The sequence below is a fragment of the Canis aureus genome, chromosome 4 (assembly GCF_053574225.1).
Source record: "Canis aureus isolate CA01 chromosome 4, VMU_Caureus_v.1.0, whole genome shotgun sequence".
Classification (NCBI taxonomy): Eukaryota; Metazoa; Chordata; class Mammalia; order Carnivora; family Canidae; genus Canis; species Canis aureus.
In genome coordinates this window covers 49,700,856-49,728,659 of record NC_135614.1, presented here as the reverse complement: position 1 = coordinate 49,728,659, position 27,804 = coordinate 49,700,856, and the positions used below count along the sequence as shown (strand labels likewise).

Sequence of the window (27,804 nt, the reverse complement as noted above, 5' to 3'; positions counted from 1 at the left end):
GGGGTTTGAAAGAAATAAAAGCAACTTGAGGAAAAAAGTATTTTCAAGGAGAATAAAACTTCAAATAAACTGGGGCACCTGGGTGGCTCAGTCAGTTAAGCATCCAATTCTTGATTTGACTCATGCCATGATCTCAGGGTCCTAGGATCCAGCATCACCTAGAGCTCCCCGCTCAGTGGGGAATCTGCTTGTCTGCCTCTCCCTCTGCCCCTCCCTCTGTTCACTCTCTCTCTCTCTCGAATAAATAAATCTTTTTTAAAAAATCTCAAATAAGCCATCCCTGCTTTGCTCAAAAGCATAAACAAGCTATAATATATGTGAAATAAGAACAGGGTATTATTAAAAGAAAGAAGAAGAAAAGAAGGGAAAAGAGAGAGGGAGAAATAAAAGAAAGAATTGGGGGAAAAAGGCCTTTGGGAAAATAAATACATAAACAGACATTCAGATGTGTATAGATATATATGTGTGTATAGGGGATGTGTATATGTGTGTGCGTGTGTGTGTGTGTAACTCAATGAAATAGATAAAGAATGAAGATAAGGAAATCTTCCAGAAACTGAACAAAAAGACTTTGGAGATTAGTTGTGCCCCTATTTATTATAGTTATGTGCTTTTTTCCAGAATGGTTCATTCATGGCTTAGCACAGTATTCCACATTGGCCCTTTTGCTTACCTTGATCTTCTAGTTTCCCAGTTTCCTGTGATACTTAACTTACCACTATCACTAATTCTTCTGTAGAAAAGTTCCAGTTCCTATTTCCCAATTTGGTTTTCAGTGCAATTTCTCAATCTAAAAAATGTTAAAATGTAAATCTCTCACTTCTATGCTTTGGGCCCTGGAAGAAGGGGGTGGTGGGGAATGTCAACTTTTAACAGAAGAAAAGGAAGAAAGAGTCTAGCATTTTCTTGTTTATATCAATCTCTCCCTACTGAATATAATATAAGCTACATGTGATGAGGGACTTTACTTTATGTTCTATTTAGAATAGTACCCAGGGGATCCCTGGGTGGCGCAGCAGTTTGGCGCCTGCCTTTGGCCCAGGGCGCGATCCTGGAGACCCGGGATCGAATCCCACATCAGGCTCCCGGTGTATGGAGCCTGCTTCTCTCTCTGCCTATGTCTCTGCCTTTCTCTCTCTCTTTCTGTGTGCCTATCATAAATAAATTAAAAAATTAAAAAAAAAATAGAATAGTACCCAATGCAATATAAGAGCACAGAAAATGCTTCTTGAATCAATAAATGAGTGAATGAATGAATGAATGAACAAATAAATGCATGCCAGGCATATATGGCTTTTAGAAGTGCCATTGCACCTTGGGGAAATAATGAACAAAGTAACAAAGAACCAATGAGAAAGATTTTAACAAGCCCAGATTTTATCTCTTACAACACTTGTTTGGAAAAAATCTCAAGTTAAGATATCTCTGCGGTTAACTCCATTTCCCTCCGTCTAACTTGCATCAGACCACACCCAGAGGCACCACAGTCAATCTCTGTAATGGCTTTCTTTACATGCGTATTTGTGACCCAAGGATTACCATCTGTTATGGAATACTCTTAGGGGAATTCCCTATATGGGTCTTGAGCCCTTAACCCTGTCTCATGACAAGCAATACTTTTTTCTTCTTGTGAGAGGCAGATGGTTTAACAGGCTGTGAGTTATTCTTTTCTACTTAATGTTTTCTTAATTTTAGCAAAGTAATACAGTTGGCTTCATAGTCATAATCAGATGGTGGGGTAAGGACTGAGCCATTTGGTTGGGGAGCACCCAACTTTCAACATTTGTGTGCCCCTTCTGTCTGAGGGTATATGCCTGGCTCTCAGTATTCTGAAAGCATGAAATGCTAAGGAGACTAAGGAGACTAATGACAGGGCATCTCACCATTCAAGCTGCACAGTCAACAACATCTCACTGTGATCCCCAGCTGTGCAAACCTCTCCATTGTGAATCTATTTTCTACAAGACTGGACAAGGGCTAGCAAGGGTAAGAGAGGTGATTTCGAGGTCTTAAGTGTTCAGTGCCCAAAAGTTTAACAAATCTCCATTTGTAAGTCTTTGCCATTCTCCCTTTTTTTTTAAGATTTTTTTTTTAAGATTTTGTTTATCTTTTTTTTTTTTTTTAATATTTTTTTTATTTATGATAGTCACAGAGAGAGAGAGAGAGAGGCAGAGACCTAGGCAGAGGGAGAAGCAGGCTCCATGCACCGGGAGCCCGACGTGGGATTCGATCCCGGGTCTCCAGGATCGCGCCCCGGGCCAAAGGCAGGCGCCAAACCGCTGCGCCACCCAGGGATCCCAGATTTTGTTTATCTACTCATGAGACACAGAGAGAGAGAGAGGCACAGGCAGAGCGAGAAGAAGACTCCATGCAAGGAGCCTAATACGGGACTCGATCCCAGAACCCCGGAATCACACCCTGGGCCGAAGGCAGGCGCTAAACCGCTGAGCCACCCAGGTGCCCCCATTCTCCCTTTCAAAGCTGCCTGGTATCTCCAATTCTTCAGCCTTTCTAGATTTTTTTTAAAGATTTATTTACTTATTTATGATAGAGAAAGAGAGAGAGAGAGAGAGAGAGAGAAAGAGAGAAAAAGGCAGAGACACACACAGGAGGAGGGAGAAGCAGGCTCCATGCCGGGAGCCCGACGCGGGACTCGATCCCGAGACTCCAGGATCACGCCCTAGGCCAAAGGCAGGCACCAAACCGCTGAGCCACCCAAGGATCCCCCCCTTTCTAGATTTTAAGACATAATTTTCCCTTTCTCTCACTGGCTTCATCACTTCAGGCTTTCATACTGCAGGTTAGCTAGTTCAGTTTCTACTATTCCATTCTCATTCAATTTCCAAAATGTTGTTGACTTCTTTCCTGTGTTGCCACCTTCTCTTCTGTTTCATTTTTTTTATTCTTATTTTTTTAAGATTTTTTATGTATTTATTCAGGAGAGACACAGAGAAAAAGGCAGAGACATAGGCAGAGGGAGAAGCAGACTCCCTGCGGGGAGCCTGATATGCAGGACTCAATCCCAGGACCCCAGGATCACAACCTGAGCCAAAGGCAGATGCTCAACCACTAAGCCACCCAGGTGCCCCTGTTTCATTTTTTAAATAAGTATATACATATATTTTTTAATTCATTTTGGGGGTTTAGGAGAGTGCAAAAATAAATGCAAATGTTTGATCCTTCATGCTTAACTGGAGGTCCTTATTCAATGTCCTTAAGCCAATGCCTCTGTACCTTCTAAAAGGTATATCTGCATTGAAAAAAGAGAACTTATAATGTCCTTCGATCTATTAAAGAAATCTTTCTTTAGAAATCATATATCTTTGATTTTCAGGATTTTGTGAAACAACAGTGATCAAATAAGGAAAAGAATATTTTAAGTGGTTATCACCAAAAGTCCATAACCATAAGGGAAATAATAAAAGAATTCTCCCACTTCTCTCTCTCTCTCTCTCTCTCTCTTTCCTTCCCTCCCTCCCTCTCTCTGAGATGGTGCCTTTGCCAAGATTGCAGAACATTGGTAGCATTGCTAGAAATGCATTTCCATGTACTTGTCCATGTCTATTCTCTTCAAATTGTGTCACTTCGGGGCAAAGACTTTTCAGAAAGTTGAAGAATCCCATGTTCAGACAGGAAGTAAATGGAAAACAAAACCCCCTGACAGGTCTCTGTCTCTTCATGTCCTATCATTTGTATTTCACTTGGGATCAAAAGTGATCCAAGTAAGACTTCCTCCATGAGGCCGCAGCCTTGGCCCAAACTAAGGGACAGATCAGAAAGTGTTCTTAAAGATTAGTTCTGGTACATTGATCTTGATCTTACCAGATGCCTTCGAGTCAGCCCATTAATATTGTATACTACTGATGAGGTGTACTATTGATAACACAGACCATCCAGTTTGCGTCCTTTCTTTCAACTTTGTCTAGCATTTGGATTTCTGGGACTTAATCATGATCACTAATATTCCAGGGTTCCCCATTTCTCTCTCAATTTCCTGATTCACAGCCCTCAGGCTGCCTCTGAACACCAGTAAATCTGAGGGCTCATGCTGCTGCTACTACCAATACCATTAGGTCTATGGTACTGGTCTTATTCCCTCTCTCCTTTTTCAGATTCACAGTTAAGAAGTGTTAACCTGTTGCCAGCCATTTCTGTAACACCATCATCCCTAATCAAAAAATCCTTGAAGTCTCCTTAGCAGTCAAAAATAAAACCCACTTAGACTCAGCCTACAAAACAGTGCCATGCACAAAATATCTACCTAAAAATTATCCAAACGGGTGATACCACTTCTTAGCCAGATACCACTTCTTAGCCTTTTCTCTGTCAGATATTTGCCTAAATATCACTCTGAGCCTCTTCAAGTCTGCTCAATCCTACATGTTCTTAAAGGGCTAGATCATGTTATCCTTTCTAACCTAATGTTTTGAGTTTACTTTCACCCCTCCTTTTCTGTTCTTCTCAGTTTTACACTTATAAGCTATGCAGAGTAGCTTAATCCTGAATTTCTTTTACCCTTTTTACAACATCTCCACTATTCACCCATACATAGTCTTCTTGCCCCTAAAGACCTCTGTGAAACAACAGTGATCAAATAAGGATTTATTTGGAGATTTCCTTCTAGCATTAAAGTTACACCATTGGGTGTTCTGAAACAAATGATCTACCATAGATTCCAAAATTAAGATTAAAACACACTTAGGTATTATTTGCCATGTATGTCAAAAAAAATAACTGAAAAGTATGGACCAAAAAATACAGCCTCCTCCTCTCTATTTGAGAAAGGTGTTTCTGTAATCCATATACATTTTAAAAGTACTCTTTTTAAGCATCTCATTGTCTCATGAGATGGATAATAAAATTTCATTGGGTCGCTGAGAACAAGTTTACAATATTTTTTAGATAAACTCAGTAACTGTAAAAGACCACAGGGAAAGATTTCTGATGTTAAAACACTGATAATTAAAGACAGAATCAAAGAAAATTTTCCTTTGTTGAAAAGAAAACTTAGGCCTGAGAATGCAGTATGAACATATCCACCATGTTCCAGGAGGAATGAATAGTGACAGACGCAGATCCAAGCACACCAGGACAAATATTTTGGTTTACAGTGATAAAGAAAACATCCAAAAAGCTTTCAGGCAAGAGGAAAAAAACATTACCTACAATGAGCAAAAACTAGGATGCCTTAAGATTTAACACTAAATCGTTTTTTGAAGGAAAAAGTTACTCAGTTATTTTGGTATCCAGATCACTGGTCTTATTTTTATTCTAAGATTTTATTTTTTAAGTAATCTCTCCATCCAACATGGGGGTCTCACAACCCCAAGAGTTGTATGCCCTACTGATTGAGCCAGTGCCCCTCAGATCACTTGTCTTAAATGTATAAAGATGTGGTCAGGTGCACAAAATCTCCAAAAACAAAAAGTCCTCCTTGAGGATACAATTAAACCAACTAAAAGATAAATCAAAATTAGGAACTAAATTGAGAAATATATTAAATAAATAGTCCCACTACATAATTTGCACCAAACATTGGGAATCTGGTTGATCACTGAAAGACGAAACTTGACTCTATAGTGCCTTGCTCATATGTTTCTCTTCTGTATATCTCCCTTTTTTCATTCTAGAAAATATATTTCTTTAGCCCTCTGAGAAGTACACCAAAAAAGGCTAAAGATTATGAATCATCTTTCCCCAAATTTTATAGCAGTTTATGGCAATCCACAGCAAAGAGAACATTAAGCACTTAAATAATTTTGCCCAACCTATTGAACTTGTTATTCTCCAAGGGGAAACAGAAACCACAATTCTAGTACCAAGGCTTCTTTTAATATAAATAATAGGAAAGTTAGAAATATAATAGAAAATCACTGATCATTGTCCAAAGCAGAAATTATAGGGTCTAGGAGAAAATGTGTAATTTCTATCCTCCAAAACCTCTAATATGATGTTTACATACCCATTTAAGCAGGGAAAAGATTTATTACCAAAATTATTGAACTTCAGCTTCTGGCCCCAACACTCAATTTGGGAGCCTCTGTTGTTATTGAACATGAAGCTACTCAACATAATTGGGAAAAGCACTGTAGTATACGAAATACTTCTCATTGTGGGGGAGAGGGGAAGTGAATTTACTTGCAGTAGCATTATTCCTTTCATGAATTTAAGAAATAAAAAAGTGCCACTTGGATTCTCTAGACAGATGTGTTCATATCATTTCCCAAGCGATTTATCAAAGTTTCATAGCAGGGGGAAAAAGGGGTATTTAAAAAGCAAACTATATGTATATGGATGTTTGGTTTGGTTCTTTCTGCAGATGCCACAGGCACATATATGACTACCCATAGTGTTCCCTTGAACTAAGAAAGGTGCTGAATGTCCAGTGGTGCTCATGACAAGAAGGGCAAGGTATGGACAGGAGATGGAACGTCACTTGAAACCTTTGAATAGAAGAATATAAGAACCTTCTTCCACTGCTCATAGGGACCCAGAATTACATCAGAAAGGCTACCAAGGAGACCTAGAACTGTTCCTAGGAATGCCCTTTTTTAGTAAATGAACAGTGCCTCACAAAGAAAATGTGTTCAGTTCACATGACTGAAAACCCTAAACAAATTCTCATTAGAAACTTAACGGAGGGGCGCCAGGGGTATTTAGTCGGTTGAGTGCCCAATTCTTTATTGACTCAAGTCATGATCTCAGGGTCATGAGACTGAGCACCACATTGGGCTCTGTGCTTAGCACTCAATCTGCTTGGGATTCTCTCCCTCTCCCTGTTCTTCTGCCTCTCCCTTATCCTGCTCACATGTGTGCATGCTCTATTTAAAAAAAAAGAAAGAAAGAAGAAAGAAAGAAAAAAGAGAAAGAAAGAAAGAAAGAAAGAAAGAAAGAAAGAAAGAAAGAAAGAAAGAAAGAAAGAAACTTAATGGAAATATCACATAACACAGCAAAAAGAGTTTAAATTCTAGAATCAGAATGACCTGAATTTAAATCCTAATTTAAATCTTATCCATCCCAGCACATAATTCGGATATAATTCTGTATGTTCATTAGCAAAATGAGGATAATAATACCTGCCTCATGGAGTGCTTCTGAAGTTCTGACCCAATATATGTAAACCATATAGTTACCCTATGAATATTATTAATGATGCCCCCAGATCAACTTGAAGAAAAGAAATTCAAAGGATTACTATCTGAAATAAATAATAAGATCAATGGGTAAAAATTTATTATAAACTTACTATGTGTCCTTCAAAGTTTTGGGTGCTATGGAATATTAAAATTAATGTTTTACCATATAAATCAAATAATAAGCTCCTAAGGGTTGTGGACTAAACTATGAGTACTAAAAAAAAGCAGAAATCTTTGTAAAAAGAGTGGCCAGAATAAGGAGATGGGAGCTGAGCCCTAATGAATGAGCAAATGAGGGTGTCTGGGTGGCTCAGTTGGTTAAGCGTCTGCCTTTGCCTCAGCTCATGATCACAGGGTTCTGGGATTGAGCCCCTGTCCGACTCACTGCTCAGCAGGGAGTCTGCTTCTCCCTCTCCCTCTGTTGCTCCCCCCCCCACTCATTCTCTCACTCTCTCTCTCTTTATCTCTCTCTCAAATAAATAAAACAAAATAAAAATATTAAAAAAAAAGAATGAGCAAATGAGAGACAGAGAAAGCAAGGGAGGATAGGAAAGGAAATTAGGGGTGGGTGTGGGTGGGTGTGAAAGAGAGAGCGCACACCATATAATGAATACCCAAATGAGTGTCATTATTGCATTAATTGCCTCACATAGTAAACACATATAATCATCAGATAAAGTCTGAAAGATATCTCCATTTTACAGATAAGGAAATTGAGGTTCACAGAGGTTCACAGAGATAAGAGTCACAGAGCTATCACTAGCAGAGTCAGAATATAAACTCAGTTCTGTCCAATCCAATACTTAGGCTTTTCCCAACATAATGACTGTCAAAAGACTGATAAACCTGATCAGACTGGAGTGTGCAGTTCCTGTTGAAGAAAATGTCCTTCCATGTTCAGAGGCCTCTGGATGTCCATTTTGTAACAATATCCTAAATTTTCTTGAATTCCAAGATTGAGGTAAATGTCCCATTAGATACTCTCTTTAAAATGTAGGAAACTGGTTCTTTTCCCCATGGGCAAAATTTGCTCAGCAGATCCAAAAACCCCTGAAAACACTTCATATTCCCTTTTCACCTACCTCCTAAGCCCAATAAATTCTGTTTCTAACTGAGAGAGGAATTGATTTTCATTGGTATTCACTTGAAGTAGGGAAGGTCATGGCTAGAACATTGGAAATGTATTGTCTAAAGAGCACAGTTTGTATCTTGTTTCCGAGAGAAGATCTTTAAAGATGCCTTGGCTTAGCTGACTTTTTTTCCCCTCCTGCATCCAAGAAACATCCTCAAGGGAGAAAGTCAATTTCAAATCTTCACACTGCAGAGGCTCTGGAGCAGTCAGTTGCAGAATGCAGATCAGCCTGTTTCTTCTTTTCTGAGATAAACGAAATCTGGGAAGAGTTTTGAAAGAAAAGTTTTTGAGCAATCCTTGGGGCCTGGACTATGCTCTGATCAGACAAAGAAACATGGTTCCAATCTAAAAGCCAGCATGTGCCAATCTGAAAGCCAACTTGATTCTAGCCTTGATCCCCACTAAGAGGATTTTTTTTTTTATTTCCAGGATCCTTCTCAAGCTTTACATTTGATATGTAAACATTCTTAATTAGTCTAGTCATTAAGTAGTTCTTCTTTGCAAAAGCTTGTCCATGACAGGTTTGTTCTTAAAATGGTGTATATAAGAAATGAATGATTCTGCAATTTCCTGACAAAGAATTCTTCAGAATCTGGAAGCACTGAGGTATTCATAATCACTCAGACGCAGAATTATCAAAGCACACAGTGGCTTAGTATATCCCTTCCTAGCATCTCAAATCAACTTTAATTTCCTTTTTTATAAAGTAGATGTTTTACATAAAATCATCTGGAGGAAAAAAAAAACTATATAGAGCAAATGTTAGGCCAGCCTCTCTGCTGTGACTGGTACTGGCGAGGGTCTTGAATATTCATGCAGAATACTTTGTAAAAATCATACGGAGTGAATATCACTTCTTTTTACTTTCCTCAACATTTTCCCACTCTGACTAGAATAATCCAAAACTTTGGGCTGGGCACCAACCAGATTACATAATTTGTAAATTTTGATTGCAATGACTGGCCGAATTTAAAGCTTACAGGAAATCTTTCTTGAATGAAGATACTCGGGAAGAAGGAAACTCTCCTGACCTGCAGCTCCACTCAGGTAATAAGCAAACAAAGATGATTCAAGAGGTCAACTGCCAAGAGTCCTATGCCACAGACTCTAAGAGATGACTAAGCCTTTAGTCTTGAGATAAATAATACTGTGTATTAGCACAAGCGTAGATATTCTGCATGCTTTCATTTAATCCTTATCATGTACTTTTCATGAATGAGGAGACGGAGGCATAGAGTGATCACACAATAAGTAAGTAGTGGAGCCATGGTTCCAGGCAGTCTGATCCCAGAGACTGCAATGTTTAGCCACTATGAAAGATCATCTCTTTCAATTACTTTCTAGATTGTGAATCCCATAAAGTCAAGGACTTGGTCCATCTTGTTTGTTTGCGTACATCCAAAATCCTAGAACAGTGTCTGGCACATAGTACATACCTAACGAATGTTTAATTATTCAATTATATAATTAAATGATGAAAACATAAATAAATGAAATTCCCAATCTAGCTTCTTCCTTTGGTCTTCAAATTTATTGGTGACAGAAAACAGGACATTGCCAGGTGCATGAAAGATATCACCAAGGTATTTCTCTGATGTGGAGCCAGCTAATGGACAGCTAGGATGGCAATCCCTCCCCTTCTCCCCATCTTTGTGAATATTTTCTTCTTCTTTTTCTGTAATCCTGATTAGCCTTTAATGTGCAAAACCCTAACACCGTTCTTTTCCAACATTTAACTACGTGGGATGTGAAGGCAACAGAAAGGAAACAATTTTCCTCTCCACACTTACCCACAGTCTCTCAACATGAGGTCCAAAGCCCTGATGTTGGGCTTCAGCATTTCAGAAAATCCATCTCTTAGAATAGGCTCTTTGCTGCCATGCCAAGTTTATTTGCTCTTACCCAAAGTCTCCAGTTTCCACCCTGCTGCCTTCCACTTGTTTTCTGTCCAGCTCCCCTAGGTAAATCCTCTGGCTGAACTGTGTGCCTGACTTGCCTTCCTGCCTGGACACTTCCTTTATTATCTTTCTTGGTTTGTCTGAGTCAGTCCTTGAGCAGTACTGTCCCATCCAGACTCAGCTCAAGCTGCTAGAACTCCAGACCCATCCAACTCCTGGCCCCCCCTTATGAGGGCAAGAATATGGACATCTGTAAACTGGTCCACATCACCTGCCTTCCTCTTCTCCCCAACATTGCTATTCAGAGAAAGTATAGCATTAGGCTTAAGAAATCAGATTCTGGAGCCAGACCAAATCCACATCTCAGCTTAGCCACTTGCTGTGACCTTGGGCAAGTAATTTTTCTTCTCTGTCCTGAGTTTCTCCTTTCATAATAGTAGTAGTTCTAGCATGGTTGTAAGGATTAAACAAATATGTGTAAAGCACTGGAACAGTGCCTGACCAACATTAGGTTGTTCTGAAGTGTGAGTTATTGCTGCTATTGCTATTGTTCAGGTGAAATAAGGTATCAAGAGCATCTAAGAAGAGCCTCTGGGTCAGAAAAAGGTGTCATGAATATGAACACTAGGGGCAACTCAGTTAAAAGGAGTTCTAGCTCTCCTATTTTGCTGGGTGTGCTATGTATATAAGGACATAAGAGCCTCCCTTTCTCCCTGTGATGTCAGCAGTACATTCATTCTCCTCTTCAACTCCTTAAATACTAAGGCCACTTGTTTAGATTTTTTTTTCAGTCTTTTTGTGACTCTCCCCTCGGAGTAAGAAAAAAATATTCAGGGTCCTAGGGAACTAGGCTATTAATTTTCCAAGTCATCAGTTTACCATGAAATGAGAGAGTTGAGTTTAAATTACTCAGCTCTACTGTCCTATAATGGGCTGGACTCCCTGACTTCAGCTAACTTCAGCTGAGCCACAGAAAGTTAAGCTGTCTAATCTTCACTGTTCTCACTGCCCTAAGAGCAAGGTGTGGCCCTTAATTTTTAATTGCACCGAGAACATGTTGAGGAGGCTGTGGGTGGGAAAAGACAGGAAGTTAGGACATAGAGACTGAAATGAAAAATAGGTAGAAAAAAAATAGGTAGAGAGAGAAAATCAAAATGTACCTAAAACATTGATTCCAAGACACTCAATTTAAAATATGTGCTAGAGGGACCTCTAGGTGGCACAGTTGGTTAAGCGACTGACTCGGTTTTGGCTCAGGTCGTGATCTCAGGGTTGTGAGATTGAGCCCCACGTTGGGGTCTGTACTCAGTACTGAGTCTGCTTGAGTTTCTGTCTACCTGTGCCCCTTCCCACCATGCACTCTCTCAAATAAATAAAATTTTAAAGTAAACAAATAAAATAAATAAAAATTTTTAAATGTGGAGATTTGGCATTTACAAAATAGATCCTATTACAGCAAAAGATTGAAAACAACTTACATGTGCATCCACCAAAGTAGGTTAAACAAATTATAGTAGTATTGCAAAATGAAATGCTATGTAGTCTTTAAAAATAATTAGGTAAGCTCTATGCTTAATAAGTCTTCTTAAGGAAAGATGTCCAAGGCTTATTGTTATGTGAAAAAAGCAAGATCAGACCACAAATATGATTCTCTCTGTCTTATACACACACATACACACATACTCATACATGCATAAAACATTTATGAACAAATACATGAGAACCAGCTACAGTGGCTGCCTCCTAAGAGAAAATAAGACAGAAAGAAAAGAAGACTTACTTTTTATGATATCCTTCCAAGTATTTTGCATTTTGAACCATGTTACTATCTGTTAAAGTAAATAAGCCAACCCAATACTGTACATCAATTATTCCTCAATAAAAAAATTAAGTAAATAATATGAAAGAAAAATTTGAATGTATCATAATTCCCACAGTGGAGACAATGGAAAATTATAATATTTGAGAACACAAAGCATATTATATAGTATATGCATTTAACTTATATAGAATAAGCAAATGCTATTCCGCTGATTTAAATTAAAGCAAAAAAGCTCCATTACTATAATATCTGGGAAATTCTTCAAAATGATACAGGTGGAGGGGAAATAAATGAATGAGCAATTGTTGAAGCTGACGGCAGGTACACAAGGTCCCTTATACTTTCACAGAGTACTCAGGGCTTCTGTCTCCTCCCTTAAGTGACTGAAATTTTCCATAATAAAAAGCATTTTTAAATTACTTCATTAAGACTCTATAAATAAGTAGGCAGGCTTTTTATAGGACCCTCAGGTAGACCAAATTGATTTCAGGATGTGAAGTCTGTAAGCACAGACCTCGTAAAGGGGGAAGAAAGCATTTCGTCAGTATTTAGTGCAAGGAACACTGGCTTGGGGGGCAGCATGAGGCTCAAATCAGGCTGAGAGGAAAGGCCTTGCTGAGGCAGAAGCTGAAGGCATGTGTTACCCCAGAAATAATGTGTACATTGACATTTATTTTATTAAGACCTTATTTTTTAGAGCAGCTCTAGAATAACAGCAAAATTGAGAGGAAGGTACAGACTTTTCCCACATGCCCCCTGCCCCTATAGATGCACAGCCTCCTTCATTATCAACATCCCCCAACCAGAGTGGTACATGCATTATAATCAATGAATCTCCATTCACACGTCATAATCTCCTTCAGTCCATAGTTCACATTAGTAAGGTTCATTCCTGGTATCACATATTCTATGGGTTTGGACAAATGCATAATGACATATATCCATCATTGCAGTATCACATAGAGTAATTTCACTGCCCTAAAAATCCTCTGTGCTCTGCTTCTTCATCTCCCCTCCAACCCCTAGGAACCACTGATCTCTTTGCTGTCTCCATAACTTTGCCTTTTCCAGAATGTCATACAGTTGGAACTATATGGTATGTAACTGACATCATTTTAAGTGTGGCATAAGTGACTTCTTTTCGATCTTTCTAAACCAGGATCACCATTCCGGTAAGGTTTTCAGGTCAAAAATATCAAATAATCCTTCCTTTTAATAGGTTACTTCTCAGAGTATCCATGTTTATATCTGTAGTCTGCCTGCATTCAAGAGTAAGCTAAAACAGTAGAATGATTTTGAGGCACCTGTATAGCTCAGTCAATGAAGCATTCAACTTCTAATTTTGGCTCAGGTCATGATCTCAGGGTTGTAAGATGAAGCCCCTCATCAGGCTCCAGGCTGGGTGTGAAGCCTGCTTAAGATTCTCTCTCTCTCCTTTTCCCTCTTCCCCCCTCCCTAAAAAAAATAAGAAAATTAATTTTTTAAAGATTTTTATTTATCCATTCATGACAGACACACAGAGAGGCAGAGACGCACACAGAGGAAGAAGCAGGCTTCCTGTGGGGAGCCCGACGTGGGACTCGATCTGGGGAATCTGGGATCATGCCTTGAGCCAAAGGCAGACACTCAACTGCTGAGCCACTCGGGCATCCCAAGAAAATTTTTTTTAAAAAATTCAAAACAGTAGAATGACTTTCTATTTATCTCAATATTTTTATACTTCAAATAAATTCAAATATTCTAATTTTAAAGGAATTTGACAATTCAAGGACTATGACATAAAACTGCTCTTCCTCTTTTAAACTCAAGTTGCTCAAGACTTCCACAGATGCATTTCTCACATCAACCTCCCTCAATTTCTCATTATGTTGCTAAGGAATTCCTGAGAGACCAAGATGTACCACGTGAGCCCCTAGAGGGTTTATGCGCCACTAGATACTTCCAAGAGCCAGCACCCCTTGTCAGCAAATTTGAAGCAGCAAAGGTGAGTGTCTCAGAGGCTGCTGTTAAGCTTTTAAAATTCTCCTCCGTTTATTGCTATCTAAATGGTGGTTCTTTGAATTTTCCTTTAGAAAAGCACCATTTTTGAGAAAGAACCTAAGGACTGTTTTCCTCAGGGAAAAACTAGGTGTGCTACACCATTCCATTCACTTAAAAAAGTCAGAATTGGGCACAGGTCCAAGTAGAATGAAGAAGTTTGTTAAAATGTGTTTGAGATGCTTTGTTCCCAGGATGCTTCCTTCTTTCCCTGAAATTGCCTCCCCTTTTATATGTGTTTCAAGAAAGGGCTTCTGTTACTACATACTTAATTACTTTGAAACTTTGAGTAACTGAATATCAATCACTTCATCAATAAAAATGTGGATAAAAGACCTACCTCACTGACTTAATGTAAGTCTTGAAAATGAAATTGAAAAATCTTATGCAATTATCATGTTACATGCTGATACAAGCTGGTTTCATGCTGCTTAGACGAGAGGCTGTCTTTGCCTTTCCCACCTCCCAAACAGCCCAGCCCAGACTGGTTTCCAGCTCCACCATTCTTCTGAAACGAGTCAGGCCAAGATCGCTAATGACCTTCCTGCTACAAAGATCTATTGGACATTTTCAGTCCTCTTCTCTTTAGATACCTGGAAATTGAAGCAATAATTGATTGCTTTCTTGAAACACTCTTTCCTAAACATAGGCTTTGCTCTTCCACTCTCTTAGTATGTTACAACTTTCTGGTAACTCCTCAGCCTTCTTTGTAATTCCTCAGCCTTCTTCGTTAGCTCATTCTTTTTTCTTTAAGATTTTAAGATTTTATTTATTTATTTATTCATGAGAGACACAGAGAAAGAGGCAGAGACATAGGCAGAGACTCAATCCCAGGACCCCAGGATCACGACCTGAGCCACAGGCATTTGCTCAGCCATTGAGACACCCAGGTGCCCCTCATTCTGTCTGTTAATTTAAATGCTTTCTAAATTTCTCAAAGGTTTTAGTTAAGTAAGAAATTAGCAGAGATATAGGGTTCATTTTTGTTGTTATTGTTACCTCATACATGTAGAGGAAGAACACACTCCCCTCTACCTTCATAGAGAAAATTCAGAAGTATTTACACTTGTTGAAAAACAAAGATATCAATTTAAATATTATTTCCAGGGCAATGCATTATTTTTTAAAAAACAATGAGATATACAGACATTTTAGAGGTTAAAGGTTATCTTCACAGAATCTGTCAATATATGATGTCCCAGTGCCTTATAGATGCCATTGTTAAAAATATTCACTGCAAAGACAATTTTATGATGCAAAGCAGAACCTGCTTTTCTGCCAGCTACAAAAGAAGGTAGAATTTTTTTTTCCTTGTGGCCTAAGATTTCTTGCACCAGCAATTAGAGGAGGCTACAGTTTGAAGGCTAATACTAGAATTCGACTAGTTAACTCAGTAAAAGAACCCACGACTGAAGGTTCTTAGGCTGGGTAGGACGGGGTATAATAGGATTTTAACAAGTGTGAACACATAATGTTTTGCATTTCTAAATATTTAAGGGCCTCTGTATTCATTTCTAGGCCCCTACTACTGTTCTTTTTCTCTATATGCCTTACTGCATGATTATATCTATTCATGTGGCCTTAATTAACTTCTCTTTGCAAGGGACCCCCAGAATATATCTCTCACTTGGCTACTCTTCTGAGCTCCTGAGAGGTATTTTATGATCACTTGCTTGGAATCTCCAATTAGAAGTTTCACAAGCACCTCAAAATGAATATATCCAAAACAGAACTCTTGATTTTTGGTCCCTATAGACTTTCTGTCCCTCTAGTCATTGACATCTAACTAAATGGCACCATCCTACAACTACCAGTTTTCCAAACCAGAAATCTAAGAATCATTCTTGATTCTCCTCTTTTCTTCACACTTCACATTTATCCACTCATCATCAAGTTCTATCCTATATCTAACCTGTGTCTTGGTTCCACCAGCTTTTCTACAGCTCCATGGCCATCACCAAGTCCAGGTCATGATGGTCTCCTGCCTGTCCCACTGTAACCGATCTCATACTTTCATTCTTGCCTCAAGCCAATCCATTCTCCCTACAACCATCAGCATGATCCTTTTAAAACCATAAATAAGAGCATTTAAGCCCCTTGCTGAAATATTTTTATGGTTTTCCCTTCCATTTGCAAAATCATCTAACCTCTTTAATGTGTCCCCAAGAACCTACATGCTCTGGTGGCTGCCTCTTTATTCTTTCTAACCTCATTCCATCCTTTTCTCCTTCTCACTGACAACACTATAATCACACTAGCTTTCTTCAATTCCTCTAACACACCAAGTTCTTTCCCACATCAGAACCTGTAAACACACTAGCCCCTGGAGCATCCTTCTTCTCACCTTTAAACAACTGCCACCATTTCAACCCTCCGCTTGACTATCATCTCTTCAGAGAGGCTTCCTGAAGCATCACCTTTAAGAAGAATCTCCCTGTTAACCTCCCTTCATGTCTCTCTGTTGTCTTTCCTCGTGACATTTATCTTAAATTTTGCTATGCATTTCCTTATTTACTTATTTGTCATTGTCTGACTTATCCATAAGACTTAACTGTGTGATCATAACTAGTTCATTCTTCATAACACATCAGCCAAAAACCCCAGTACTAGGCCTAGATTCCATAATGTGGTCATAAAAATCCTGTTCACAAATGAATTTACAAATTTTAGGATTGTGCAAAACAGAAAATACTTGTAAATATTTTCTCTAGTTCCTCAATGATAAAAAGAGAAAAATCTTCAACTATTTTTGTGATCATAGTAATTCTTTGATATGATGGGAAAAGCGAAGAGTGAGGGCCGTCCTGTGCATTGTAGCCTGTTAAGCATTATTTCTGACAGTAGCATTGCACTCCCTCGCCTCCAACATCCAAAAATGTCTCCAGATATTGCCAAATGTTCACTAGAGGGCAAAGTCATACCTGAATGCAAAATTGCTGACCTACATAATAAATACTTAATATACCAATTTATCCGCCCTTCCAAAAAAAATAAATTAGGAAGTTAATTCACCAAGAGCATTATTTTAAGGTTCGAAGTGGCATATAATTAGGAGTAGGAAGGAGAGCAAATATAGCAAACAGACCTCCAATTAATACTAAAGTAGACTTTTGGGTTGTAAACACCTTGTTGATCTGCTTTCCTGGGTATGAATATATTCACTTTAAAAGATAACAGTAATTATATTCCCATCAAAGCTAACATTAATTAATGTCAATAAACTGGAAGGACAGTTACACTAAATTTACAAAAATTCATTGAGGCATGGAATTATTTTTCCCAGTTTTCAGAAAGCTTTATATAAAATGCTTGGTTTCTAACTATATTGGTATATCAGTAAGGCTTTTAGACAAATTAATTTTAAGTAATGGATTTATATGTCATAGTTAGCTCTTCCAGTAAAATTTCAGAATTACATAAACATTCTAGATTTTAGTTGGTCTTTAATAATTCATACAATGTGCATCCCTCTCTGACTGCAATGGGTGTTTCATTCTGAATATGAATAATTTTCTCATATTTCATGCATCAGCTTGTCTTATTTCTTAATCAAATTCATTTGTCTTCTGGACCAGGTGTAGCTTTGGGCTGTCCTAGAGGTAAACCCAAAGTTATGTTTAGAAAATACCAAAGCATTATCATTAAACTCACATAAGCAGAAGATGGAAAACCTACCCAAGACAAAATAATACCTATCTATTATAAATTAGTCTTTGCTATGAGGCTGGTTCTGTACTAAATCCTTCAAAGACTTACATCACTTATGTTTTATAACAGTCCTTTGCGATGCAGGGGACTATTACATCCATACCACTATAATGGAGTAAACAAATAAAGTAACTCACCTAAGCCATTATATAAAGTCAAGAGTGGAAACCTAGATTTTGCTGACTCCAAAAACCAAATTATTAACAACCAAATTATATCTACTGCTTGGTGGGGCTGAGATCAAGCCATATTACACATCTCCGATGGCCATTCCAGTCATGATACCTGGTCACTGATTTTTCTTAAAAAACATGTGAGATTTAAGAGAAGCCTCATCTTTCATCCTAGAGGAGCCATAAACTAGAGGTGATCTGAGTCATGTATATTGGGTTCCATATCTGTCCATATATCTTGGACTGAGTAAGACAAGACATCTAGGAAGTTGAGAAAGAATGCCATCAACTCTTACTGGTCCTCCCAGAATTCAACCTTTAGTTTTTAGCCATGTGGGCTAGGGTAATCACTCATCTTGACATGCCCAGGACCATCTTCTTTTAGCAGTGAAAGTCCTGTATCTGGGAAATGCTATCTATGGATGTGTTCCTTCTCTCTACCTTCTACCAAATCTCTCTGATGCCAGCTGCCCTTCTGCATCTCCAGATGTGGCTTTTTGTTCATTTATTTTTAAGATTTTATTTATTTATTTGACAGAGAGAGAGTGATAGAGCCCAGCAGGTGGAGAGAGAGAAGCAGACTCCCCACTGAGCAGGGAGCTCAATGCAGGGCTTGATCCCAGGACCCTGGGATCATGGCCTGAGCTGAAGACATTTAACCCACTGAGCCACCCAGGTGCCCCTTTTTGTTCATTTGTTGAGGAAACATTCTGACTTTACTATGTGACCAGCATTATACTAGCTGCAAAGGATAGCAAGGCAAAAAAAAAAAAAAAAAATCAAATATCCCTACAGGCATCATCTCTCTGCTGTATTATCCTTTCAAACTGATATCCACCATTTTAAACACAAGACAGGACTAAGACCCACCACCTGCCATCATACTCTATAAATACTAGGTCCCATCTGCCCACCTCTTCTTCCTCAGCTAGTTGCTCTAGCAACTGCCTTGTGTCCAACTGCCATGTATACAAAGGCTACTCTATTCACCCACTGATTAAACTCCTCATCCCATACTGACAAAGGTTTCAGTACTCTCTTCTGGATATAAATCTATCACTTCTTACTTCCTTGTGACACGTTTCAGAGGACTTTAGGGAACATGATCATTTTCTTTACAGTGTTGATGATCTTCAACCTTCAATTATTCTGAGAAAAACTGGATTAAGTTATTTATCAAAAACTGGTATAGACATTTCTTATGAAAGAAAGCAGGAATGATTGAAAAGAAAAAACAAAAGGAAATAGATTACAAAAAGAAGACTACCTTGCTAAGAAGGGAGCAAGAAGTGACTAAAAGCAAATGAAATGCCTCAGGAGAACTGATGAGTTAATGGTGTGTTTTCTCAAGATCTAGACCATAGATCCTCAAGTGAAACACCAGGAGAAAAAAAAATGGTTATCAGAGGATCTCCCTTTTAAAAGATAATTGCAATTTCTAGAAATCACAATACTGGTACCCAAAAGCAGAGCCAGCAACATTCACATTATTCTGCTTATAAGCAAAATAAAAAGCAGGAAGTTTAAGGATGTCAAATGACAGCATCTTCTTGTGTTAATGCAATTAGTGGTGGTGGTGATAGTATCTTCAAAACAGACATTTAAATCCAAGCAGGAAGAATTCTAGTAAGAAAAAAATCACAGCCCCAAAATAAGCCACCCAAAGAGAAGAGTAAGTCCATCACATTCCATGGTACATTATAAAATCATGCTCCTTCAATCTTTCCTTCTCTTTTAGAATAAAGAAAAAGTTGAGGAGAGTATGGGTTTGGTTACACATTTATCTGTACTGCTGAATTATTACTGCCCTGTCTCTAGACAGCATTTAGAGCTGGCCTTTATTTATGCATAACTTTCATGCGGATTCATCTCTTCCAATTCAAAGAGGAGAGTAAGGGTTTAGTATGAGCAATTAGACCCATCTTGTCTCTCAGCCTCTGGAAATGATCATATCTACAGAACTCTATATTAATGTATAAAGTCTCCTATTATTCCCATAACAAAGTACTATGAATTGAATAGCCTAAAATAACACAAATTTATCTCTTAAAATTTGAAGATCAGAAGTCAAAATGAGTTTTGAGGGATGAACATTAAGGTGTTGGAAAGGCTAGTTCCTCCCTAGAGTTTTCAGGGGAGAATGTGTTCTCAGCCTCTTCAGATTCTAGAGGCTGCAACATTCTTGGCTCCTGTCAGCATTACTCCAGTACCTGCTCCATCATCACACAGCCTTTCTCCACCTTTGACCTTGCCGCCCTCTTCCAAGGATGATTGTGATTACCTTTAGAGTCCACAGGGTAATATAGGGTAATCTTACCACCTCAAGACCCTTAACTCAATCACACCTCCAAAGTTTCCTGGCAACATTTTAATCTTCATGTGCTCTAGGGACGAGAATGTAGACATCTTTGAAAGATCCCAATTCAGCCTACCACAATAAGGAAAATGGAATTCCCACTGGACACTTAGAAAGAGGAGCAAAATTTTAAATAAGAATTTAAGAATAATCATATGAAAAGTTACAGAACCCTAGATAGCTTTCCAGATGGAGTGGAGCATGTATGGATGAAAAACAGACATGCACTGTCATTTGTAGGAAGGCTAATTTACAACATGGTACAATTAGGCCAGATCCAGGAAAACTGGACCTGGAATTTAAAAAAATAAGGTGTAGCCCTAGTTTCACCACTTGCCAGCTCTGTGAGACCTCATATGAATTACTCCACATCTCTAAACCTGCTATATTCTCTGTACAGCAAGGACACTTAGCCTCTTCATAGTGCTATTGTAAGTATAAAATATAATCCATGCAAAACATAAGCTCAATACATGGAATTTAGTAAGTAATCTATAAATTTTAACTATTCATATGATATTAATGATAGTAATAATTTCAATCATTAAACTTGTGAAATAATTGACTATATTAGTCAGGAAGATTTGGGATTTCCTAGGGTTGTTCTGTTTTTTTTTAAGTCAGACTAGAAAATTGTTTTTCTCAGAGACTGCCATAATTTTTAGAATCAGAAGGGTTCATTTTTGCCTGAGGCCTACCTCTAGCAAACAAGAAGAAATTATTGATCTCCAACTGGTTATGCAACCCTATACCCTTCATAGCAGAGATTAAAAAGACTAAGATGTCTTCTCTGTCCACAAGAGCCTTACACTATAGTTAATGTTGACAAGACTAACTTATTTAAAACACAGCAAAATAAGAGACAATATCAAGTTGAGTCTAAATTATACAGAATGAATTATAAATACAATAACAGTCCAGGAGAAAAACAGATTAGTATGGAATATAGTAGTTATGCCAGACAACAGGCATAAACTAGAACTTGAAGGATAAGTAATATTTGGATAGCGATGAAGAGGGCATTGTGAGACATGGAAAATTGAATGAGCAGAGAGGCAAAGGCCAGAGGTCAAAGAGAGAGCAATCACTGTGGCCTGCTGCCAAACCTATGAAGGTTAAAGACTAATGTAAGGAAGCAGGTTCTGGAAGAAAAAAAATGTGGCAGGGGTTAAGAGTAGGGAGTTAGGAGTCACAAAGTTTGAGTTTGGATGATGTCTTCATGCTAGCTTTGTGACATTAGACAAGTCCTTTGATTTCTTTGATCCTCAGTTTTCTTGCCTATAAAATATGGTTGATAATATCTATTTCATTGTACTGCCGCAAGATTAGAGAAGACAATAAATGTAAAACATTTAGCACAATGCCTGGTATATATTGATAATATAACAAATGCCATTTCTAGTAATAGTTGTACCAGTAATAATAGTAGTAGACTAATCATGCTTAATTGGAGAATCACAGACACTCAAACAGAATAGGCTGTAGAGATTATTTTTATCCAGGCCCCTCATTTAACAGGGAAGATAACTCAAGTCTGGAGACATAAAAGGATTTGCTTAATCTTCCATTGGATGACTCAGAATCCACTGTTCTGTCCACTTCACTTGTCAGATTCATAATTTCTACTTCCAAAATAACTAGTTGTTGGTGCTCTTAAATATGCTATATTACTGCTACCTTGATATGATATGAGAAAGCCAAATTCTACAAATAGAAGTTTTCAACCCTACAATAACCACTCCACCAAGACTAGAAGCTGAACAAGGCCACTATGGACTCAAACTCATTGGCCTGGTCTTCCTCCAGGTCAGCCTCTTACCCATCTTTCAGCTAGAAAAATTCTACTTTGGTCTCTTGAAGTTTAAACTAAATCCATTAAAAATCTCTTGTACATATTTGAGGGTTTTTTTAATGCTCTGGAATTTCTCATCCCTGGAAATAAATGTAAAAATAATTTCACAAAACACTTGGTGTGATTCCTAATAAAAACATTCTGAAACACAAATTCTTTAAGGAGTTGGTGCAGTAAAGGATCAACAAATCATGTTCTTATACTGTCCCCTTCTGGTAGATGGCTGGAAGAGACAGCCTTGCATGGTTTAAGAAACTAGTTCAATTTCATTTCAAATAAAATCTCTCTTTTGTAGTCTCCTTGCCCCAGCCCTGTTAACAGGCAGCTGTAGGTAATTTCCTTGCTAGAAATAGTTATCCTGGATGAGTAACTCATTAATGTTGAAATGAAGACAGATTTGGTGCAGTAAGTAGGAAAAAAATTTACTCAGCTGTCTGCATCAGGCAGGAGCACTAATGCTGGGAAGAAACAGAACCTGTTTCTTGATTTCTGAGAATGGATGGTGGGAAATTTCCTCAGATGCTGAGGTTAGCTAAATCACAGAAGGATTCCATTAAACATAAGGTAAGCAGCAGGAATAGGGACTTTGTCTATCCAGTTCCCTGTCATATCCCCATTACCTAGCCCAACATCTAGTACACAGTGCTTGAGGAGTTGTTGTTGAATAAATGAAAGAATGAATAGATGAATAAATGAAGTAAACTAAATACTTCTGGATACCATGCACTCTGACTTCTCTTTCTCCCTCTCTATACTTTAGGTGCAAACTACCTAGCAAAGGCCCATTTTAACATTGGGGTATTACCTTGGTTCCCTAGGTTTCTGCCATGGTACCATGACCATGTAATTGCAGAATCTCTTTTAAAAATCTTATTGGTGAGCCCTTGACAAACTGAGGGTGTGAGTCAACAAGGGTGGGAAGTAAATATTCTTAGCAACCAGGCTTTGTAATGCTTGGATTAGGAACAAGGTAATGGATAAAGGATACAGCCCACTGGAATCCTTAGAGGTAAGCTGTGTGAGGAACCACTTAACAAGTTGCCAACACAAAGCAAGAAAAGTCAAAAAGACAATGCAAGACACAATGAGTGTCTTTTTCACAGTGAAAAAGCGAAAAGGAAACATATTCTGGATAGGAGGAAAAGATAACAAAATGGCACCTGAAGATGTGATTACTCATCAAAACAAAACACATCCATGAGTCTTACCAATAGAGTGGAACTCTGGGAGATACTTTTCCCTTCTCTCTTCTCTTTTTTTTTCTGTATCTCACCATCTTTTACCTACCAAACACTGCCTGAACTTATATTGTAACCAACTATCTTGAATCCGCTTCCCTAAAGATCTTTTCATTTCTGTTTTTTTTAAGCAAAGGCCCTTTTAACCTTTCTACATTGGTGGATACCAAGCTGGTATTCATGGCTCTATATATTCCTAAACGAAGACAAGCAATTCTCCGTGTATTTGTTTTTTGATTATGATTTTGCACGTAAGACAATAGAGGGAGCATATGTGGAATCGCAAAAGGTGCTGGGACATAAAAATATCTGAACCAGAAGTTTGCAGTTTAATAAGAATTGTACCAAGAGGTACTGAGTATGTGGTTTTAGAAAAGGAGCAATTCTATGGATCATAGCCTCATTCTTAGTACTTAGAGATTGAGGACTGGCTTACAATTTATTCTGAAACACAGAGCTATTAGCCCCAATTCCTCCCTCCTTCCTAGCCCCAATATACCTGATCATGCATCTCCAAGAGAAAGTGACATTCCCCACCCCCACCCCCACCCCACGGTTAGAGGGAGAACTGCACTGTCATTGGGGCTTATATTTGCCTGACCTTTTGCATACTCACATTAGGCAATGATGACTATTTCTGGACTGCAAAATACTAACTGAAGAACAGATAGATTATATAGTGTGCCTTCTAAGTGGCATGTTGCTATGGTTTCTCACTGAAAAACAGAATTCTCGCCATTAGGTCATCCAAAATCTGCAGGATTGAACCAAAATGTTTCTGCAAAGTAATGGACTGTCCTTTGAACACAATTCCATCTATACGATCAAATCCAGTCTCAAATTATCAGGAAACATGGTATGTTTGTGAAAGAACATATTTATTGAATGCAGTAAGATTTGCAGGACATTTAGACTAACACTAAGGCACTGACCTCTGTTAATAAGGGACCTTTCCAGTATTTATTATCTATGTCCTTTATGCCAAAAAGTTTTTGAAGCTGAACCACCTGGGCATGCCAATGGTAGCACAGCACTCCTGTGCTTATAACCTTCCAAAAGCTTCCCACTGCTCTTAAGATCAAATCCAAATCCTTTCTCATGGCCTGCTATTCCCTGTATGGTCAAACCCCCTCACCTCACTTCACCCCACCCTTCCCCCCCAATTCACAATCTGCTACATGACCTTCTTTTACTTCATTCAAAGCTTCCTGTAAAACATCAGTTTTTCCTTGCAGTAGGGTCTTTGTACATACTTTTTTTTTTTTTTTGCTTTGAATGCCCTTCAATTCCTGATCTACCTGAACTCTTACAAATCTTCCAGGTCTCATATTAAATACCACATTCTGGGGCACCTGGATGGCTCAGTCAGTTAAGCATCCAACCCTTGATTTCAGCTCAGATCATGATCTTAGGGTCATGAGATAAAGGCCCATGCTTAAGATTCTCTCTTTTGCCCCCTCCCACCTCAAAAAAACAAATAAACAAACAAACTATATTCTGGGATACCTATCACCCCAATCTACATTAAGTTGTCATTTATACACTCATCTGACAGAACTCTGAACTTTCATTTCAGAGCGTGTATCAATATCTGAAATTAGCTGTATATTCCTGATATATATATATCCTCTATTAAAATAAAGCCTTGAAGTCATGGGTAATGACTTTTGGTCTGCTATATTCCCAGAACCTACTATAAAACTTAGTAGTAGGTATTCAATTGTGAATGAATGAATCAGCCCACTGACTTCAATCCCATTACTTAGTAACTAAGAGGGACTGGATATCTATTTACCCACTTATCCACTGAGCAAGTATTAAAACTGAGGAAAATTCAATTAGATCTTGTCCTCAGCTACCTTATAAATATAATATGGGGAAATATGCCAGTAAAAACAAAGAGCTGTGTACAAATGAAACAGTAACTTGCATGGAAAATTTTTTTCTTATCTCTGGGAACCTACCTATGATCATGGGTAATTAACGCCTACACATTGCAGAGTTGTGCTAGACACATCTCTGAAGAGCTTGCTAAAAGGTAACCAGTCTACTAGTAACCCTTATCATCACAAAATTCCAACTAGTATAAAAGAAACACAGAGATTCAGTAAGGAAGAGAGAGTACATGTGGGGTATTTGTGTGACTAGAGTGCTATGACATTTATCCCCTCTTTTTTCAAACCACATGAAGGGTCAGCAAGAGAATCCTTTAGGGAAATTGGAGAACACACATCCAGGTTTGTGGGAGGGGAGGCAAGAGCTTACACAGAAAGATAGCTGAGCCAGAAACATCCCGAAATGACTCCTGCCTCAAGACAAAGAGAACATCAGGAATGCATTGCCAATGGGCAGGAGCTAAGGGGATGTCAACAGCCTAAGAGGGCTGCTCTTGTTCTTCACAGAGTATCAGAAAGGCCCTTATCTGTGCCCCACAATAGGAAGAGCCAGAAGGTTACCCTTGTCGTGAAAGAAAGCACCAGTAATTAAATTGACCAGCATCAGGGATGCCTGGGCAGCTCAGAGATTGAGCATCTGCCTTCAGCTCAGGGCGTAATCCTGGAGTTCTGGGATCAAGTCTTGCATCGGGCTCCCTGCAGGGAGCCTGCTTCTCCGTCTATGTCTCTGTCTTCTGTCTGTGTCTCTCATGAATAAATAAATAAAATCTTTTAAAAAATTGACCAGCATCAGACAAGTAATATTTTGCCCTTTCTCTGTAAATTTGGTGTGCATGTGCATACACACACACACTCTATGCTCAACCCTGGAAGAGCCAGAAGCAGCAGAGTGAATGGAAGGATCAGATGGAGAAGCAGAAGCAAACAATGAACCACATTGCCTTTCCCACTGGCAGACGGGAATCAAGGGTCGGGCCTGGCAGAGAGGAGGACGGATAGAGAGAAACCTTGAATTGGATGAGAGATTAAAGTTCTGATTTAGGTTGTACTAAAATTCACAATTCCTGATCATGAGACTGTTCAAATACCTAAAAGTATGTGACATCTGCTGAAGATATCTTCTGAGTTGGAGAAGGCGATCCAGAGTCTAGCTGAAGGCAGTGTTTGGAAAATAATAATGCTGATTGCTGATTCTACCTTCTCAAGTCCAATTAACCAACCATATAAAACAGAAAATTATAAGTTCAATTTGAAGAGTAAAAATAAAGTACAATAGGCTATCTAAGTTGATGTAATCAACTAAAACCCTTCTCTGCTTAGGAAATTACTTAACCTAACAACCAATGTTGTAGAAATATTAGAAATAATAGTATCATACTTGTACCTATTACATATGTAAAATGTATTCATATTTTTCTCTTCCTTTGGCAGAAATTATTCACGAAAAAGATAAATTTCTCATCAAGTCCCAGGAAAATTGTGCATCCTGCAATTGTGAATAATTCAATAATTTTTGTGAATGTAAAATGACAGTATATTACATCTGAATATGTTGTCCTATGCAAAGAACTTCAATGACAAATGTCTCAACTCAATCATAACCACCCTGGATAATTGGTAGAGAAAATGTTACAGGCCTCCTGTTTTACAAGCAAGGAATGTGAGACCAAAACAGGGGTCTGCAATTTATGATTCACTACCTATTTTTGTATGGTCCATGAACTAAAAATGGTTTTCACATTTTTAATTTATTGAAAAAAATCCAAAGACAAATAATATCTCATGACACATGAAAATTATATGTAATTCAAACTTCATGATTTACAAAGTTTTATTGAAACATAACCTATGTTGTTCATTTACATATTGTTTATAGCTGCTTCCATACTGCAATAACAGAAATGAGTAATAGTGACAAAGATTATAGCTGGCAAAGCCTAAAATATTTACTATTTTTCCATTAGGAAAATATTTCCTGGGGCACCTGGGAGGCTCAGTAGTTGGGTGCCTGCCTTTGGCTCAGGTCACAATCCCGGGATCTGGGATCAAGTCCCACTCACATTTGGCTTTCTGCAAGAAGCCTGCTTTTGCTTCTCCCTCAGCCTATGTCTCTATTTACCTCTGTGGCTCTCTCAGTCTGTGTCTCTCATGAATAAATAAATAAATCTAAAAAAAAAAAAAAAAAGAAAAGAATATTTCCTGATCCCTGCTCTAAAAGGTCAAATGATAGCTAATTTTACATGCTTAGTTAGCTGCAAAATCATCATAAAACCACTGACTCAGGACATAAATCATTTCACCAAATTTCCTATCTATATATATTGGTAGTATTTATGTGTTTTTATTTCCCCCTTCTACTGGGCCACCAAATTTTCTTCTGGAAAACAAAAGTTCATAAAACTCAAAAAACCTTTGTTTAGAATGCCCTTCCCCCCATATTTGGCCTGATTTACCTCTTACAAATCCTCTAGGTCTCAAATTAAGTACCACATCCTGAGATACTGATCACCTTAATCCAAAGGGAGTTTCCTTTTATACCCTCTGACAGGACTTCGCC

The 27,804-nt window shown here is 38.3% G+C and overlaps 2 long non-coding RNA genes across 13 annotated transcripts in view; both read right to left on the bottom strand.

The window, feature by feature from the left end:
- Positions 1–27,804, bottom strand: part of LOC144312693 (uncharacterized) — a 241,187-nt gene that overhangs the window by 159,226 nt on the left and 54,157 nt on the right. The window lies entirely within an intron of this gene.
- Positions 1–27,804, bottom strand: part of LOC144312695 (uncharacterized) — a 45,838-nt gene that overhangs the window by 11,921 nt on the left and 6,113 nt on the right. Inside the window, exon 3 of the long non-coding RNA XR_013378254.1 lies at positions 26,336–26,444. This is a non-coding gene — a long non-coding RNA (uncharacterized LOC144312695). The remainder of the gene's footprint in view (positions 1–26,335; positions 26,445–27,804) is intronic.